Source organism: Canis aureus, chromosome 6 (genome assembly GCF_053574225.1).
Source record: "Canis aureus isolate CA01 chromosome 6, VMU_Caureus_v.1.0, whole genome shotgun sequence".
Taxonomy (NCBI): domain Eukaryota; kingdom Metazoa; phylum Chordata; class Mammalia; order Carnivora; family Canidae; genus Canis; species Canis aureus.
Genome location: NC_135616.1, coordinates 44,716,565 through 44,736,596, shown reverse-complemented (window position 1 = coordinate 44,736,596; position 20,032 = coordinate 44,716,565). Strand labels below are relative to the sequence as shown.

The 20,032-nt window shown below is 42.9% G+C and overlaps 1 protein-coding gene across 3 annotated transcripts in view; it reads left to right on the top strand.

Annotated features, from left to right (window-relative positions):
- Positions 1–20,032, top strand: part of KIF26B (kinesin family member 26B) — a 439,262-nt gene that overhangs the window by 282,970 nt on the left and 136,260 nt on the right. The gene's annotated exons all lie outside the window — the stretch shown is intronic.

Here is a 20,032-nt window from a genome sequence, read left to right as displayed (position 1 = left end):
GAAGTTTACAGAATCTTATTTTTGCCCTCGTATAAGATAAGAAATAATCATCTTTCCCACAAATGATGAAGAACCTATTAATATACCTTGACAGTCTTGTTTTGGAAATATTTAGAAACTCAGATACATCCAAAAATTCCCCCAAGCATAGCCTTGCAGAACCCCTGGGCTTGAGGAATCCGTAATGAAAAGTCACCTCCACCTAGACCATGTTTTCCAAGCTCTTCCATTGATGGGAAGCATGGGAGGACCATAGGGCTCACCCTACCAGGAAGACCTACAGCCAGACTTTCGTCTTCAGGGTCAGTGATTTGGGGCTAATCCTCCATCTGACCATCCAGGTTTATGTAGTGTTGGGAACATAGCTGCAGGAAAGATGGATCTGGCTCCTGACTTTATGGTGTTTTCAGTCTTGGGAGGAAGATGCAAGGAATCACAGGCCAGTTGTAAGATGCAGTGCAGCAGGTGATACTTTTGACCACTCCTCTTCACCAGGAGCCACCCTGACAGGTGCCTGACTGGTATGAGAAACATGGTGGTGAGTTGTCTCAGCCTGTGTGCAGCACAGACCACTTATTTGTAGGACATTAAGGAAAGCGATACTGTCTACACCCAATTTCAGTTGGGGGCCAGTTTAAACTGTGTTAGTTCGCTTAACACAGCATTTTGGCTTTGTATATGTATTTCTTTGGCACACCTGGTCTCTGAGTGCCCCCAGGACACTGCCCAAAGTGTGTTGGTGAGAGTGATAATTGGTTGTTCTGACCCTGATCATTCCTACATGAGGACACATTGTCAGAGTAAGTAATTGCCTCCAGCACACAAAGGCTGCAGACACTTGGTTGACAGAAGAATCTAGTTTCAACTGGTTGGTCTTCAAGATTTTCCTAACATCTGGTTTAAGTAGGAAACCCCTGTTCATTGGCTCAGATTGAGAATGTCATTTTTCTCTCGCCTTCCTTAGCCATCAATATGGCCCTCCCAGCCAACAACACAACCAAAACTCACATTCAAGATGCCAGGAACTGGGCAGCCTGGGTGGCTCAGCGGTTTAGCGCAGCCTTCAGCCCAGGGCATGATCCTGGAGACCCAGGATCAAGTCCCATGTCGGGCTCACTGCATGGAGCCTGCTTCTCCCTCTGCCTGTGTCTTTGCCTCTCTCTCTCTCATGAATAAATAAATAAAATCTTAAAAAAAAAAAAAAAAAAAAAGATGCCTGGGACGTGAAACCCATCAGAGTCAACATCCTTTAGTGGATGCAATGTTGAGAAGCCCTGATGAGGCAAGGTTTACAGCTGAGTCAGAATCCAGCAGGGCCTGAAGCAAAGACATGGTTTTCACCTTGCTTTTCACTGTTGATGTATTTAGAAGCTTGTAAGAAAGAATCTCTAAAAAGAAACACTTTTAAGACATGGTTTTCATATTAATAGTTAATTATAACAATAGTTGTAACACACACTGGGTATGTACTCTGGGGCAGGAACTAAGAGATGATAGATAGATAGATAGATAGATGATAAGTAGATAGAGTGTATGTAGTTTAAATCTCACTACTCTGAGAAGTGTAGCTAACTCGTATATCTTGTTTCATGGCTGACGAAACCGTGGCACAGCAAAGTTCAGGCACTTGACCAAAGTCACAGAGCTGTGAGTGGCAGAAAGTAGATTTAACCCAAACACCTCGGCTCCACAGGCTGTACTCAGCTCTTTCTCTTTTTGCTTCTGGAGGGACTCTGAAATACTGAAGCTTTGTAACACTAAATAAATGCTCTTTGAAGCCTGTGCTGATGCCTAAGCTTCCTTCATGTACCTCTTCCCCATCCACACTTTACTGTAGAGTCCTGGAGGCCCATCGAAATCCTGGGCTAGAAAGCACCCTTCAGTGACTTTTCTAGTCTGGATTGAATCTAGTGAATTCATTGGCGTGTCTTCTAGAATCGCAGCAACACTTAACTACTCGGGACCCACATAACTGAACTGACTTTGAAAAAATGGACTAATACAACATTATCCTATGGTATGACCTTGGAGGTGAGCTCCCCTTAACAACCTTGATAAAAGTAGAAGCAAAAAAAAATCACCCAGGGACACCTGGGTGGCTCAGTGCTTGAGCCTTTGGCTCAGGGCGTGATCCTGGGGTCTTGGGATTGAGTCCCGCATCAGGCTCCCTATAGGGAGCCTGCTTCTCCCTCTGCCTGTGTCTCTGCCTCTCATGAATGGATGAATGAATGAATGAATAAATAAAATCTTCTTTAATTTTTATAAGCTGTAGACATGGTTTTATGGGTACTTTTATATCTACCCCTACTAAATACAGTCATACCATAGCATTGTAATTTGGTGTAAGGCATTTAGGTAAAGGCCTAAAAATATAATGTTTTGTTTTTTATTTTCTTGTTTAATGTTTTGAAAGAGCAGCATAGACCTCCTTATCTTTACTTCTTCAGCTCCCCATTTATTCCTTAACCCGCTGAAATGTACTTTGCCTCTCCCCTGACTCTGTTCAAGGTCAATGATGAACGAATTAGTTCTGGTCCAGTGGATACTCTTCATTCACTGTTTCTGTTGGTTTCTTAGTGGTATTTAACATCCAGTGACTAGTTGGTCTGTCTCCCCACCACCACCCACCACCCCCGCCTCTCTGCTGCTTTGCTGCTTCTTTACAGGTTCCTTTGACCTCCTGTCTCTTTGCATCATTGATCAGAAGGTAAGGGTCCTCACAATTCGATCACAGGCCATTCCCTGTTCTTGTTCTGGTAGGCACCTCCCTGGCCACCTTATCCACTCTTGTGACGTCAGTTGCCATCTTCATGCTAAAGACTCTGCAATCTGAAAAAATAAACCAAATATTTTTTTATTTTCAAATACTAAGAAAGATCTAAACCATGATTATATGTCTGGAAAATCAGTGGTTTCTCTTCATGAAGTCGAAGGCTAGGGAAAAAAGTGAAAACTCTCAAATATATTTTTTAAAGATTTTATTTATTTATTCATTCATGAAAGACAGAGAGAGAGAGAGAGGCAGAGACACAGGCAGAGGGAGAAGCAGGCTCCATGCAGGGAACCCAACATGGGACTTGATCCTGGGTCTCCAGGATCACACCCTTGGCTGAAGGTGGTACTAAATCCCTGAACCACCTGGGCTGCCCGAAAACTCTCAAATATTAACATTTTCTTGGTAATTAGTTTTATGTCAGGAGTCACTTCTGTTTATCTTTGAACGACTCTTTGCATTGGTGGTTATTATTTATGTTTGACAGAGTAGAAGGAAAGCACAGACATTTCAAGATAAAGTGCTTATAGCCACTCTCAATTGAATATCATTCATAAAGATAAAATGCCTTCTGAAATTTTAATAGAAATCAATGTGAAATAAGATTCAATTTATAAAAACTCAAATTACAAGCAATTTGTAGAGCAGATCTGTTGTGTAAATGTGGGAATCCACATGAGAAGATGATTGATCGTTTGATTGATTATATAATGTGAATCACATTCTCTTTGACTGCATGTGAATGTATTCACGGACACAGCTGGATGGCATCCTGGTCTAGAGAATGGGTGTTCTCTTCTTTTCATGCAATCTGTTCAGAGCAATCTGTTCCCAGAAGCTCTCTTAAAACATAAATATTATTTTCCTGATAATAATATCAACATGGGCATTTTATTCTTAGCCAAGGATTCAGCGTCAGAAAACTGTAGTCATAATTAACTACAAGTTAGTAAAATTGAGATAGTACTTTAAACCTATGTGGCTACTTAATATAATCATGCTCCCAGTTCTGCAAAAATGGGCTTCATTTAGCTTAGGATTCCAATAACTAGGACTAGCCACAGCATAAGAAATGTAATTTTAGGACCTACTGTAGATTTCACCTACCTAAACTAGGATGCCTTCCAAAGTAAACATTAGTGAATCGTGCAGCTTCATCTCGGGTCTCTTTGCAAGTTAACCAGGAACTGTGAAGGAAATCATCATCTGTTTTGATAAATTTCTCTATTGCCTGCCATTCATTTAAAGCGATTCCTTTTGTTATAGTAGTGACCAATCTTTTGGTAATTCTTTTCAAAAATACTTTTTAACGACAAGACAAAAAAAGTGACTGTGAAGAATGTCACAAACTTTCATTGAGAGAAATGCAGTGAGTTAGCTTCATCTTTTTGATATCTTTGCTATTCTTCCTTCCTTCTCCCTCCTTCCCCACACTACACAGTTGCATACATGTGAGTACACACGCACACATACTCCTGCATGTGTGCAGCATTAAGGACAGTAAGTGCAGTAGTGGGATGGAGGGCTGGGGGGTGGAAGGGAGTCCCTTCTTGGTGCTCAAGTCATGTCCTCTCAATGGAGATATGCACCCCAGAGCCACCTCCTTCCTTCCTTTCCCAGGCTACTTTGTAGCATAGCTACTCTGCACCTGCAGAAATTATCAAATAAGCAAGTATGTGCAAGAAAAAGTGAATTATCAGGGTGCCTGGGTGGTTCGGTGGTTTAAACACATCTGACTCTTGATTTTGGCTCAGGTCATGACCTCAGGGTCCGAGATCAAGCCCTGGGTGGTCTCCGTACTCAGTGGGGAGTTTCTGCTTGATATTCTCTCCCTCTCCCTTGCCCCTTCCCCCACTCACATGCTCTCTCCATCTCTCTCTCAAATAAATAAATATATCTTTTAAAAATGTAAATTAGTGGCTTTAATTCCAAGTCCCAAAAGGATCACCCCTCCAACCTCATAGGCTGTGATTACCATATAGATTCCTTCTCCTTTCATGAGTTATTTTGCTCTGGAGTAATCTCTCATCTATGCTGTCTGTTCCATGGAGATGGCTTGTGTATTGAAGAAAAAGCTGCCTCCTTCTGCATCAGAGCTTTTTGGACATGCTTGCGGTGAGTGCACTTTATTGCAGTATGCCTTTGCCATGGTTGTCAGTAATCTGCACAGACTCTAACCCACGTGACTTGGAGGTGGAGCAGATAGGAAAGGAAGAGGTATAAGTTTCTGCCTCTTTCCCTCTAGCAAGGCTGCAGAGGTGCAGGCAATCAAGAAGAAGGCCTGGTATCTGCAGCCTTACAGCAGAGTCAGGGACAGGTGTTCTGTGCCCCTGCCGTGTCCAGTTCTTACCTTTGTATTGCAGAGACCCTGTGCAGATTGTCATTCTTTGAAATAACTTACTTAATCATGTCCTCCAGTTTCAACTATAGCAAATAATTTGTTGAACGAAAAGAAATATTGAAATTAAAGGAGAAAAAATTACTTCCTTTAGCAAACAAAGCCGTTATATTCAAATTTAATTAACCAAGAAGCCCCCAAACCACAGAGCGTGTCACCCAGCATTGACAATTAATTATCTTTGCTCTGAAGGAGCCACAGGTATTGAGCAAAGAGTTATGGATTAAAGGCTTTATTTTCTCTGCCAACACTGTCCATTTCTAGCTATCACACCCTGATAACACTTGGCTGCTTCAGGCATCAAATTATTTCTTGAGTGAGTAACTTCATGTTAGTTGGTGATTTCACATGACCAAGTATGGAAAGAATGAGAATAAAGCACCATTTCTTTAAAATAAAGACCTCAAAAGTGAACACAGGGCTGCTGTTCAAATTCTTCTGCTTTTCAAGATAATTCTCTACCAAACAGCTAAGTAAGATAAATATTAAGGAAAACTTGTAGGGAATTAGTGGCCACCCTTGGCTTTTAAATGAGCCATCTTGTTTGTGGTAAATCATGCACCTTCTTCCTTTAACATTACATTAGCATATGTATAAATGATTTAACTAGAAACTACTGAAGTTAGCATTTAAAAGGCAGCATGTCGTAATAAAAAGAACATTAAATTCATTAGGTTCTTGAAACCAAATTATCTGGCATATGCTTATTCCTTGAAGGAATCTTAATTTTAGTTGGATGGTCTTTGTAGAAGATCTGTGTACCTGCACGAGTGCACACACACATGCACACACACACTATGGACAATTGTTTCTCACCAGAAAAATCAGGCCCTAGCATTCCACCAAAAATGGACTTTAGTTAGCCTGCGATTGTCGTTTTCTGTCTATAGCTAGATGGTAGTTACCTGGTTTCATCCACTTCATTCAGTAAGACTACCTGGTTCTCAAATATTCGTGTTTATGAAAGATCCCAGTAATCACGGTTAACTTAAATCACATACATCTTGTTTGGGATGGATTTTAAACTTAGACTTGCATTTACTTGGGTCTGGTGTCCTAGGTGTTCACAGTTCTTTTTTTTTTTTTTTTTTTTTTAAGATTTTATTCACTTATTTGAGAGAGAGAGAGAGAGCTCATAAGCAGGGGTGGGGGGCAGAGGGAGAAGGAGACTCCTCACTGAACAGGGAGCTCAATGTGAGGCTCCATCCCAGGACCCTGATGTAGCAAATATGTTAGGGTTTGAAGCTGATGGCCAAGAAAGAATTCTTGGGACATCTTTGGTGGAAAAACATGGTTTTATTAAAGCATGGAGACAGGACCTGTGGGCAGAAGGAGCTGCATGGGGGTCATGAGGAGTGGCTGATTATATACTTTAAAGTTGGGAGGGGGTCAAGGAGAGTGTAAGTCTCTAAGGAATTTGAAAGCAGGGTTTCCAGGACCTTGAGGAGGCTAGCTGTTGTTGAGGAAGGGTCATTTATTACCGTCTAATAAAACCTGAGTCATGAGACCCTTCAGATGTATATTGGTAGATCAGATGCTTGGGGGATGATTGCTAACACATATCTTGAGGGGTTGAGAGATAAAGGAAGTTGCCAAAGGAATTTTTATATGTTAAAGTAGACCTACAGAATCTTGGGGGGTCAGGCTAAGATTGCCTGTTGCCCTTAGCAAAGTATTAACATGGAGGCAGCTGAATCCCTAGAAAAAGGTCACTGCCTGTTTTAAGGACTTGTCAATGGACTGTAGGTAGTAAGGAAATTTAATTTTTCTTTGCCTTTGCTTCCCACATCAATCCAAGTGGAAGGCAGACGCTCAACTGACTGAGCCACCCAGGTACCCCCACAGTTCTTTTAATTTATGTATTATCAGGCCCAGCTTGCAAAGGTATGGCTCTGAAGGAGCATACCTGCATAGTTTCCCTGGTACTAAGCAGGCTTGGGCTGAGCAGATCAGGGCAGAGAGAAAGAGCTGCAGACAGAAAGCACCTGGTCAGAGGGATTAATGACCAGAAGTTCAGCTAGCACCCAGAAAAGTGTATAAGGACCTACGTGCAACTATGGATGAAAGCTGGGGAGGTCAACTCAGGCTGGAGCAGAAGACCTATAAGCAGAAGTCAAGCTGACAAGCAGAAGCTAGGAGGCAGGAGACCAGGAAGCCAGGCTAGGAGTCGAGGAAGACCAACACCTGGGGCTTGGCTCAGGTTCCATAACAGGAGCAAGGAGGTGCTAGGTCATCAGACCCAGGCACAAGGTCCCTGGTACCGGGTCAGACAGCCCATTCTGTGTGTGCTCCGTACCTGGGATCGTGCAGGGCATCTGAGGTCAACGGATGTCCAGACTGCTGTGCTGTTTCTGGCTTCCTCCTCTCTGATAACATTCTCATGAGTGTGTATCAGCAGGTTGGAGCCACACCCCCTAGGAGAGTGGGGAATAAAAGAAGTGTAGCTGTGTAGGTGTGTGCAGAGAGAAATAACAACGTGCAGGTAATGAGGAAGTGAAGAGAAAGTACATCACATGGCATCGAAGGCAGTTGACCCATCGGCAGGGTGTTCCTTTAGATCTTTCAGTTACACGTGAGTGGAGGATTGGTTTTGGGTTACTCCATCTTCCAGTGTTGTTGGAAGAGTAAGAGTGCTGTCTCTCAAGATATGACATGTTGCAGAAACTTGAAGCAAGATGCATCTTTCCGAGGTCATTCAGTCTCCGAAACAGAACTTGCCAGTCTCTAGTGAGTTTCCCTCCAGGTCCTACCCTGGAGTTTCTTGTCTTGGCAGCATGTGGGTCTGACATGAGGTGTGCTGGACATGCAGAGATAGAGAAAAGGAAACACAGAAGTCCACGTGTCCCCAGGCTGCCTATAGAAAGTGTCAATGACTTGTCAAATTTTGGACAAGTTCACTAGAGCAGAGGTCCCCAGCCTTCTTTTCAGCCCAGGGACCCCACTGGGGTCCTGCATATGGCACCCTGGTTGTTGGTGAAGCTCTCCATCAGAGATCCCCTCATACAGAATATTAAAGGAAGCCAAGAAGATCGGCCACAGTGTCTGGTGTCCTGCTTCCAGGCAGCCAGAAGTGAGCAGCGCTTGGTGGATGGTGGGTTGTGAGCAGCACCTGCATTTTTTTTTTTTAATCAAACATCTTCTGTTTTATTGGGGCATATGAAAGCATTTCTCTTCACACGAGGACCTTGGCTCAACAAGCGCTCTCATAGGTACCCGGCTTTACATAAAGGAGGAGGTTTTACCTTGAATACCTTTTGTAAAAAACCATAGTTTATGAATGGGCTCTTTTTGCTCCCATTATTTTTTCACGTGAGCCACATTTTCATGTATTCATAAGGCTCTCCCTCGGACCATGAAAAAATCCAGATGCAAATGGATTAGCAACATCTACCCACAGCATGGTTTTCAAATACTGCTTTTTACCCTTTTTGTGCTCCTGGGTATGGGTGAATGGTGTGCCACTCAGATAACACAGTTCAGGAAAAGCTTGCAGCTCTACCCTGGTGGTGAAGCTCTTTAACTGGGTAGCACGGTTACCTACCGTGTGTCTGCAGGCTCCTTCACGCTTTTCTTTATCTCTGCTGCCACAGAGCCAGTATAAAGTTATCAGTCGTGCTGGGTGATGTGGATTCTTCACATCTCTGGATTTTAGGAGTGGACCCTTGAACACAGAGCGGCTGCTGGGTGACTCCCGATGACTTTCATGATATCTATAGCCCACTGATTGCATAGTTATTTTGTGCAGAGTTGCCATCCGGTAAATACCAATGGACCGGTTGAGTTTCCAGAGCATTCAAATGTGTCCTAAGCAACTTCCAGCATTTTGTTGGTGTCTATAGAGGGAGAGACACAACATAGCAGAGGATGGTACATACTAATGTGGTGGCAGTGGTACTTGTGCTGTTGTTATTGTCATGCAAGGGCTCACTCTGGGTTGGGACTGTAGGGACAGAGAAGCCATTTTCATATAATTTGCCATTCACGTCCTAATTCTGGGCATGACCTGACTCACTCAGCAGAGACATTTCCCCCTGTGATATGAAGGTATGTTGCTAAGCAACCAGATCAGTAATTGGTAAATGCTTATATATGATTTGATTTGAGTTACATGCAAAAATATATAACTGCTTTTTTTTCTGGTCTTCATTATTATTAAGCAAATGATTATCATTTGGTTTTATTTTGCCCAAATAAAATAAAATAACTGCTTTCATTTATCAAGTTGCATAATAGCATGATGCTGTGGAAAAATCCTGGCTCCAGAAGAGCAAAAGCTTGCGTTCGAATCTTAAGTATGAGAGAATCACTAGTCCCATGACAGTGGATAAAATCTGGTAACTTCTGAGCCTTCACTTTTTTATTTTTTTTAACCTCTCATTTGCGGTACGGATCTCTTCTCAGCTTACCCCACATCGCTGAGTGAGGATGGATGTGGCCACGGGTGGAAAATGCTTTAGGAAGAGTAAGACATTCCAGGGTCTGAGCATTATCTAGAACTCCAGGCTACTGAAGCTTGGGACTTTTCATGTGTCATAACCCCCAAGCTGGATGGATTAGGCAGCACAGAGTGAGCGCACACTGTCCCCTCGACCAGGCACAAAGCTCTGGGGCGGGTCTAGGCCGTGCAGAAGAAAGGACACGTGGTATTGACCTTGAGTGAGTTCGCACTGCCGTGCTGGAGGCAGCACTAGTAACACAGAGAAGCACAAGCCCCCACTGCAAAGCTGCATCTCATTACACTCTGGAACATAAGATAGATTCTCTCAAGACCAATTGCTCTAAGACTTAAAGGCCTTGGCCGAGGACCCCTGAAGCCTGGAGTAGTTAACGACGGCAACTTAAACAAGCCCTCGAAAAACGGGTAAATTCTTAAGAGAAGAATACGGGTGAATTCATAGAAATTATCACCGTGGGTGAGTGTTGTACATTATATTGTAGACGTCAATTCACTTTCAAACTCTCATAGTGTCTGGCCGCAGTGTTTTATGCAAAGTTGGGTGAGGTTAATGGTCAGCCGTGTTGTGCTCCTGATGGTAAACATTTTATTTGAAGTCATGTCATGAATTATCTTCCTGCACTAATGAAATGGATCATTTACATAAAAGTCAGAAAAACCCCAAGACCCATATGCTTTTTAGCCTCCAGAGACATGGAAATGACCCCAGTGACAGCCAATTACAGCATAGAAAGGTGAAGGAGGACGCTTTTTTTTTCTCTACAGGAGAGGCTCCAAACACGGCAGTGCTTTCAAATCGGTGTTATTTCAAAACGACGCCTAACTGGGGTTTTTGTTGCTGTGGTTTTTGTTTTTTAACGTGCACGTGGACGTCTTACCTGTCTCCAGATGCTTTGCCTCAGCCCACTGGTCCTTGGCACATATCCTCTTTATTTATAATCCGCTTTATTTTCTTCGACCCCTGCGTCATTGACCCCAGTGATTTCCTAGGCACTGCTGTGATCTGTCAAGTCATTGGTCATTATCCGGCAGTCTTAATCCTCAGAGCATTGAAATATTTTATAATGGCACAAGCCATTGTAGCCCATGGCAGCCCCAGCAGCCACTGCGACGTGAAATGGAACTTTGGGTTGTCTTTAACATGTGGACAGTGGACACCCTACCACCGCTGCCCCCTCCTGCATCAGCTGATGTGGCAGTGGAGAGGGGCCTCCCCCACCCTCCTCCGGAGCAGTTCTTCACCTGATGCCTCACCAGTTGCCTGCGTCCAATTTAGTAGAGCTTGAATGACCTCGTAATTTGTATAAACTGTTTACCCACCTATCTAAGCATCTCACATGTGAACACCCCCCTCAGATAAGAGGAAATGCTCTCTTGGGGCACCTGCGGAGCTCAGTGGGTTAAGCGCCTGATGCTCAATCTCCACTCAGTTCTTGATCTCAGGGCTGTGAGTTCAAGCCCCACATTGGGCTCCATGCTGGGAGTGGAGCCTACTTTAAAAAAAAAAAAGAGGAAATGCTCTCAGAATGTGGTTAGCAACACACAGTATGTTGAATTTTAAAAAGGATAGTGAATCCTTAAAAAAGAAAATGACTGTACTGCCTGATACTACTGCCTGTTCCCAAAGGAAAGTTCTGTTTTTCATGAAGCCAATAATTCTTAAGAGATTTTGCTAGGTCAATATTTTAATAATTTCTAGACACTTAAGGGGGCAGACCCCAATTGAACTCTTATGAGATACACTTATCATGAAGTACTTTCCATTTAAGCACCCCACAATTCTGAAAATTCAAGATCAAATAGTCTATTGCACAAATGCAAAAAAAAAAAAATCATCATAAAATGCCCCTTTGATCTATGTAACTGAGACCTAAGATTTTCCCCCCAACAAAACCAATTAAATTTACCAGGTAATTATTTGCCTTATCTTTTTTTTTTTTTTTTTTTTAAATCTGAATAGATCTGAATAGATCTGGCCAATGGTAAGTAACCATCCCATGTGAAGGTCCTCTCGGTTCTAAACTGATTCCTGGATTCATATATCATCCCATAATGTGTTAGGATAGTTGTCAACTGGGTGAGATGATAAGACTAGTGAGAGAAAGGGGTAGAACCCAGAAGGAAGAATTCTTAAGGAGTTCCCAGGCTCATAAGGCTTAGCATGGCACCACTTTCCTTACGGGTGTTCAGTAAATATTAATTTCACCCCGTTAGAGAGACGGTCTTTTTATCTTGAAATGAAGTCCAGAGAAGTAAATAAAGCTCATGGATATTTAAAGATGTGTACTGGGATGAATAGCTTGAAATAACCTATAATACTATCCGTGGTAAGAATGAGACAAGTAAATATTGCTTATAGTTGTGTTTTAGGGTTTTTTGTTGTTTGAAATCTTCTAAGACAACCCACTCATTTGTTTTTCTCCCTGTGAAGAAGGAACTTGTAAGTCATTAATTACACAAAATACATGTCTGGCCAAAAAGTCTTTACCTTTTCAATCCTTTCATGACTGCCTCTCCTTATGTCACTGAATAATACAATTATCCATGAATGATTTCTAACCTTCTTCTCTCTGCCTTCATTGAAGTGTTACATAATAAGAGCAGAACCTGCTGACTTCCAGAAATTAGAACATATAAGACAGATGAGATCAAACAGCTGGCTATAATGATATTGAAATTAAAATAAAATGTTCTCATAGAATATAAGGTTATAAAAATACTGTTTTTATTAATTTTTCAAATTCTGAAATTCTGTTAGTATATTTATTTCATATACATGTTTTTAAAAGAAAGTAATTTTTAAAATGTATTCTCAAAATAATCACCTCCATTACTATTTTTCTGCATTGAAGCTAACAGAGGCTTCCCCAGATGGAATTTAGTGATTCTAGGAAGTACTTCAGAAACTCTGCCTTAGAAGAGATTTTGGAAATCATCTGATTCTCCTAACATATGCATTCTTCATCCTGATGTTTCCTGGAATTGGTTTTCTAGCTCCTACTTGGGCATTAACAGCGACAAAAAACTCACTTATTTCAGGAAGCAGACCCATGATTAATGGGTTACTCTTATTTTCAGACAGATACCCTTATACTTAGATGTGTCTTTTGTCTCGCTTACCTGCTTTGCTACCTATTTAGAGACAGTGCTGTACGCTATGGGGCAGGTGGACCTAGATGCGGTCTCAGCTTCACTACCTATAAATCCTACAAGGTGCCATCTATTAAGACTTCCTATGTAATGAACCCTTAAAGTATAGTCTTACTTCATTTTCATAAAAAAATCTACAAAGATCAGTAATCTTTTTGCTGGATCTTACTACGCAGAAACTGAGGTTAATAATCATATTTATGACAGTGACGATGATCATATTCTTGAGTTCCATTGACATGCCAGGTGCTCTGTAGACCCTTCATATACATTTTAAACAATCAGGATTAAAGTGACTTGCCCATTATTTACTCAGGGTCTGAAGAAGCTGGACATTGATATTCAGGTCAGATGCTAAAAGGACTCTGGATTTAACTCTTTAAAGTCCTGTTTCTTTGAGAAATGGGATTAGATTACTATTGTCTTCCTCAGCAGGTTTTCTGAGATTCAGTAATAACATAGCCCATGAAATTATCTGACATTCTTGCTTAAAAAATACTTCCTACTACAGGGATCCCTGGGTGGCGCAGCGGTTTGGCACCTGCCTTTGGCCCAGGGCGCGATCCTGGAGACCTGGGATCGAATCCCACGTCGGGCTCCCGGTGCATGGAGCCTGCTTCTCCCTCTGCCTGTGTCTCTGCCTCTCTCTCTCTCTGTGACTATCATAAATAAATAAATTTAAAAAAATACTTCCTACTACATATCATTTATTCATTTTTAACAAGATTTTATTTATTTATTTGAGAGAGAACATGTGTGCATGCATGAGCAGGGGGAGGGGCAGAGGGACAATAGACTCCAGGCTGAGTGCAGAGCCCAACGTGGGTCTTGATCCCATGACCCAGAGATCATGACCTGAGCCGAAATCAAGATTTGTTCACTTAAACAACTGAGCTATCCAGGTGCCCTATTCATTTTTTTAAAAATATTTTATTTGTTTATTTGACAGAGAAAGAGAGAGGAGAGCACAAGCAAGGGGAGCAGGAGAGGGAGAAGCAAGTTCCCTGCCAAGCAGGGAGTCCAGTGTAAGACTCGATCCCAGGATCCTGGGATCATGACCCCAGCTGCAGGCAGATGCTTGGCCAACTGTGCCACTGAAGTCCCATTTTTTTAAGACAGTTTTTTAGAAGACTCTTCCTTCCCTTTTATCCTGATTTATATTCTCCAGGCTAAATATCCCCAGATACTTCAGTCTTTATTCATTCAACATATACATGTGCTCTTTTGGCCCTGCTGGGATTTACATTCCAGAGAGGAAACATACATGGTAACTCAGGAAGTCATCTGCTTGCTCCATTAGAAGACAGGAAGTGCCATGCAGGGGATGGGTTGGTAAAGCAGGCAGGGTAAGGGAAATGAGGAGGTTGGGCATGGGTGGTGGTTCGTTTACTATGGCTGTGTAACCAGTTACCTCAAAACTTAGTGGCTTAAGTCAACAATGATCACTTACTATCTCTCATGGACTCTGGAGTTCAGAAATTTGGGATAAGACATAGTGGGGCTGGCTTATCTCTGCTCACAATGCCTTTGTCCTCAGCCAGAAGACTTGAAATATGGCCCCTGGAATCATCTAAAGGCTCATTTACTCAGATCTGGTAGTTAACGCTGGCAACTGACTGAAGTCCTCAACTCTTCTCTGCATGGCCTTCTTCATGTGACATGAGCTTCCTCACAACATGGAAGCCAGGTTCTAAGGGTGAGAGGGCCAAGAGAAGCCATATGACCCAACCTTGGAGGTCATACAACATCATTCCCACCACATTGCGTCATCAAGGCAGTTTTGAAGTTCCATTGAGGTTCAATGAGAAGGAAAATAGACCATGCCTGTCAGTGGAGATAGCAATGTCAATGTCATGTTATAAAAAGAGCATGTGGGATGGGATACGTATTGGTGCAGCCATCTTTGGAAAGTATGATCTTCCATGGTGCACAGGGTAGGTTTGTCAATGTGGTAACATTTAAGGAAAGATTTGAAGGAGGTAAGGGCTATGTGCCTAGCTCTCCCTGGAGCAGAGTGTTCCAGGCTAAGACCCTGTGCAAAGGCCCTGCAGCAGGAGTATACCAGGAATATTTGGAAGCTAGTATGGCTGGATCAGGGTAATTGAAGATCAGAATAGTAGGAAAGGTGGTCTGAGATAGGAGGGAGGATATATGTGAGGCCTTAATACACCACTGTAATTACTTTGGATTTTACTATGAGATGAGAAGCAAAATGTGTTTTATAAGCAGTTATGTTTTATTTTAAAATTTTTTGCAAGATTTTATTTATTTATTTGACACACAGAGAGAAAGCACAAGTAGGCAGAGTGGCAGGCAGAGGGAGAGGGAGAAGCAGACTCCCCGATGAGCAGGGATCCCGATGAGGGACTCGATCCCAGGACCCTGAGATCATGACCTGAGCCAAAGGCGGTTGCTTAATCGAGTGAGCCACCCAGGTGCCCCTAGCAGGTATATTTTATTTTTTTTTAAATAATTTTATTATGGGGAAATACAGATAACATAAAATTTACCATTTTAACCACTTTCAGGGATACAATTCGGTGACATTAAGTCCACTTATATTGTTGCATCACCATCACTACTCTTCATCTTCAGGACGAGTTCATCATCTGGAACTGGAACTCTTGTGCTCCTTAAACATGAACTCCCCACTATCTTCTCTGCACAGCCCCTGAAAACCAATATGCTACTTTGTGTCTATGAATTTGCCTACTCTAGGTACCTCATGGAAGTGGAATCATGCATTACTAGTCCTATTGTATCTGTTTTATTTCACTTAGCATAATATTTTCAAGATTCATCCATGTTGTAGCAGGTATTTAGAATTTTATTCCTTTTATTTTTTTTTTTTTTTTTTTTTTTTTTTTTTTTTTTAAAGAATTTTATTCCTTTTAAAGGCCAAATAATATTTCACTGTATGAATAGACCATATTTTATTTATCCATTCATCCACTGATGTCGGGTTGTTTCCACCTTCTGGCTATTGTGAGTAATACTGCTATGAACATCGGTGTATAATTCTCTTCAAGTCCTTGCTTGCAGTTCCTTTGGGTATATCCCTAGATATGGAATTGCTGAATCTTATGACAATTATTATTTAATTTTTTGAGGAATTGCCACACTGTTTGTTGTTTTTCTTTTCTTTCTCTGTCTCCTCCTTCTCCCTACCCTCCTCCTCTTTCTTCTTCTTCTTTTGATAATAGCCATCCTAATGGATATGAAGTATCTCACTGTGGTTTTGGGGTTTTTTTGTATGTAAATTTATTTTTATTGGTGTTCAATTTGCCAACATATAGAATAACACCCAGTGCTCATTCTATTTACCCCCTCTCAGTGCCTGTCACCCAGTCACCCCCATCCCCCACTCACCTCCCCTTCCCCCACCCCTAGTTCGTTTCCCAGAGTTAGGAGTCTCTCATGTTCTGTTTCCCTTTCTGATATTTCCCACTCATTTTTTCTCCTTTCTCCTTTATTCCCTGTCACTATTTTTTATATTCCCCAAATGAATGAGACCATATAATGTTTGTCCTTCTCCGATTGACTTATTTCACTCAGCATAATACCCTTCAGTTCCATCCACGTCGAAGCAAATGGTGGATGGTTGTGTTTTCTAATGACTGAGTAATATTCCATTGTATACGTAGACCACATCTTCTTTATCCATTTATCTTTCGATGGACACCGAGGTTCCTTCCACAGTTTGGCTATCGTGGCCATTGCTGCTATAGACATCGGGGTGCAGGTGTCCTGGCGTTTCACTGCATCTGTATCTTTGGGGTAAATCCCCAACAGTGCAATTGCTGGGTCGTAGGGCAGCAATTTTTAACTCTTTGAGGAACCTCCACACAGTTTTCCAGAGTGGCTGCACCAGTTCACATTCCTACCAACAGTGCAGGAGGGTTCCCCTTTCTCCACATCCTCTCCAACATTTGTTGTTTCCTGCCTTGTTAATTTTCCCCATTCTCACTGGTGTGAGGTGGTATCTCATTGTGGTTTTGATTTGTATTTCCCTGATGGCAAGTGATGCGGAGCATTTTCTCATGTGCTTGTTGGCCATGTCTATGTCTTCCTCCTAGCAGTTATATTTTAAAAGAACCGCTCTGGTAACGGTGTGGAAAGCAGCCTGGGCAGTTGGGGTGGGGGCAGAGGGGCAAGAGAGGAAGGGAGACGAGTTAGGAGACTATTCTAGAAACCCAGGCAAGAAGAGTTAGTGACTAAGACAGAGATAGTGACAGTAATGGCGGTGAGATGCAGTGGATCACAGACATGTTCTGGACTTATAGCCAATATGATTTCCTGATGGATTGGCTCTGAAAAGTGAAAGCAAGAGGAGTCAGAGATGTCGAGGCCATTGCATGGATGGAACTATCATTTTCTAGAAGAGGGAAGGCTGAGGGGACACAGCTTTTCAGGAAAAGATCAAGAATTTAGTGTCTAAGTTTGAGACATGGATTAGATATGCAGGTGGAATTGTTATGGAGGGGGTAATTGGATAAATAAATAAATACAGAGGTCTAGGGAGAGGTCTAAGCTTGAAATAAAAATTTAGGGGTCACGGGCATTGTAATGTTATTTAAATGATGCTCCTGGAAGATAACAGCCAGAGACTGAGTGTAGACATGAAGAGGACAAAGGACTGAACCCTGAGGCACCCCACTGCTGAGAGGGTGGGAGGAAGAGAAGAAACCAGTGAAGAGAATCACAAGGGCATGACCACGAATGTCCTGGAAGCCTCAGGAAGAAAGTGCATGAAAGCAAAGGGTATAATCAGTGCTCTGATGGGTCAGGAAAGATGGGGCTGAGAATCACATCGCTGAGCTAGGTCATGCAGGTCATTGGCAGCTGTGGGTCGGACCCTCGTCTGGAATGAACTCCAAGGCCAGGGAAGGAGAGGAACCAGAGAAAACAAGTTTAGACAGCCTTGCCATGAGATTTGTGCAAAGATGAGTGAGGAAACAGAATGGGAGCTGGCTGCAGAAAGAGTCAAGAAGAGGATTTGTGTTTTCTTTTAAGATTTCCTTTAAACAAAAACAAACAAACAAAAAACAACAACAAAAAGATTTCCTTTAAACAGCAGCACACTTGTATGCTGCTGGGAATGATCCAGTGTTTTCCAGAGTGAAAATTTGGCATTGTAGGAGAAAGAGAGGAACCCCAGGGTGATATCCTTGGGAGTGCTTTGCATATGCTTTAACTTCCAGGATCCTCACTCTCCTCCTCTGTGGGGTCTCTGTGTGGGGTGCAGGTGGGCACAGACTGTAGAGATAAGAAAAAGGAAGAAGCCAGCAGGCCACTGCCTTTTCTAAGCTGTCTTTTGGTGTCTTTCCCCTGTCTCTCCACATTTGCACTGGGAACCCCAGCTGGTAGGGGGTGGGAACCACACGCCGCAACTCCAGGTCCTGTTGCCATCTCATGAAAGAATCCAAATGTGAATGAGTGAACACCACCTGTTACCAGCAGATCCTCATCCCCCCATCTCTCCAACTGTCCTGCATCTACACAGCCTGGCTTTGCAGCAAGGGGTCCCGGGGCAGACACATGGGTGTCAGGATGCAGTGCAGTACACACCCCTGCATGAGCCCCTGTTCTTCGGGGGTGCGGGTGGTGGTATCTCAAGAAGCAATGAAAAACTGTCAAGAGATGCACCGGACCAGTCATTGAACAACCTCCTTATGCCTTTCATTTTAGAAGGAAAGCATCAGGAAGAGTGGCAATGAGATCATGAAAAAAAGTTTAGTCCTAGTGTTTTTGTTTTGCTGGTTGGAAGAAGAAAACATTGTGGAAAACCGATACCCTTCATTGTCTGTTGTGGCACAGCACAGTGACTGTAGCACTCCCTAAGCATGGCACATGGCATTGGGACCCTGGGTACCCTTCATCCTCTTGTTCATCATGTGTCCCATTCCTCCATATTTCACTCTCAGGAAAAAGATTTTCAGGTTTACAGCTAAGAAAATACAAGCTTCGAAGCTGCCATTCCATTTGCTGTATTTGCACAATGGCCATTCCATAGCTCAAGAGATTTGTCAGAGGATGATAATTATGGCCACATAATTTAAACTAACTATTCCAGATCTGTAAGATTGGGGGCAGGAAGAGGTACAAACAATGCTGACTCTGCCTTCTTTTTTTTTTTTAAGATTTTCTTTATTTATTCATAATGATGCAGAGAGAGAGAAGCAGAGACATAGGCAGAGGGAGAAGCAGGCTCCATGCAGAGAGCCTGATGTGGGACTCGATCCAGGGTCTCCAGGATCACGCCCTGGGCTGCAGGCGGCGCTAAACCGCTGTGCCACCGGGGCTGCCCTGACTCTGCCTTCTTGACCTGCTTCCCTGGTGACCCGTCATGTAACTGACATGGATGGATCAGGAGGTTTTGAGCTGTTCATGGTAGTCTGGTCGTTTTAAATAGAAGCTCAGGGGCACCTGGGGGGCTCAGTGGTTAAGCATCTATCTGCCTTTGGGTCAGGTCGTGATCCTGGAGTCCTGGGATCGAGTTCCGCATCAGGCTCCCCATGAGGAGTCTGCTTCTCTCTCTGCCTGTGTCTCTGTCTCTCTCTCTGTGTCTCTCATGAATGAATAAATAGAATCTTAAACAGCAGCACAGACGTTTAATACCATTCAAATAGGCAATTGGAATTTGTCCAACACAAGTGTACTGTGAAAATGCCAAGAATTAATCCAGAGGTGAATGTATCAGTCTCAGCAATGCCTTTGCCTCGTGGCCCCTTGCCCTGATTTTTCCCCCCACCTCACCCCACCCGCCGCCACCACTATAGTTAGGAACACGGTGTTGTAAGTGTTGCAGAACATTTGTACAGTAGAAGACATGATGTGAACAACTGACATTATTAATGATACCAGCAACCTCCCTCCTGCCTTTCCCCATCTGCTCCGTGCCACCTTTGTTGGCTCTGGTGCTTGCCCATGAATTGCATCTTTTTAAAGGTTTTATTTATTTATTTGAGAGACAGAGAGAGCATGAGCAGGGGCAGAGGGAGAACCACCAAACTCTCTGCTGAGCAGGGATCCCAATATGGGGCTTGATCCCAGGACCCTGAGATCATGACCTAAGCCAAAGGCAGACACTTCTTAACCAACTGAGCCCCCCAGGTGACCCCATGAATTGCACATTGTATCAAAAGACCACCCTGCACAGAGAGAGAGCCTGTTTTCTACACAGCAGCCCATAGTCTCAGCACCATACACCCTGGCTGGACTTTTTTCTAATTTGGTGTTACGTTTCAAAAATGAG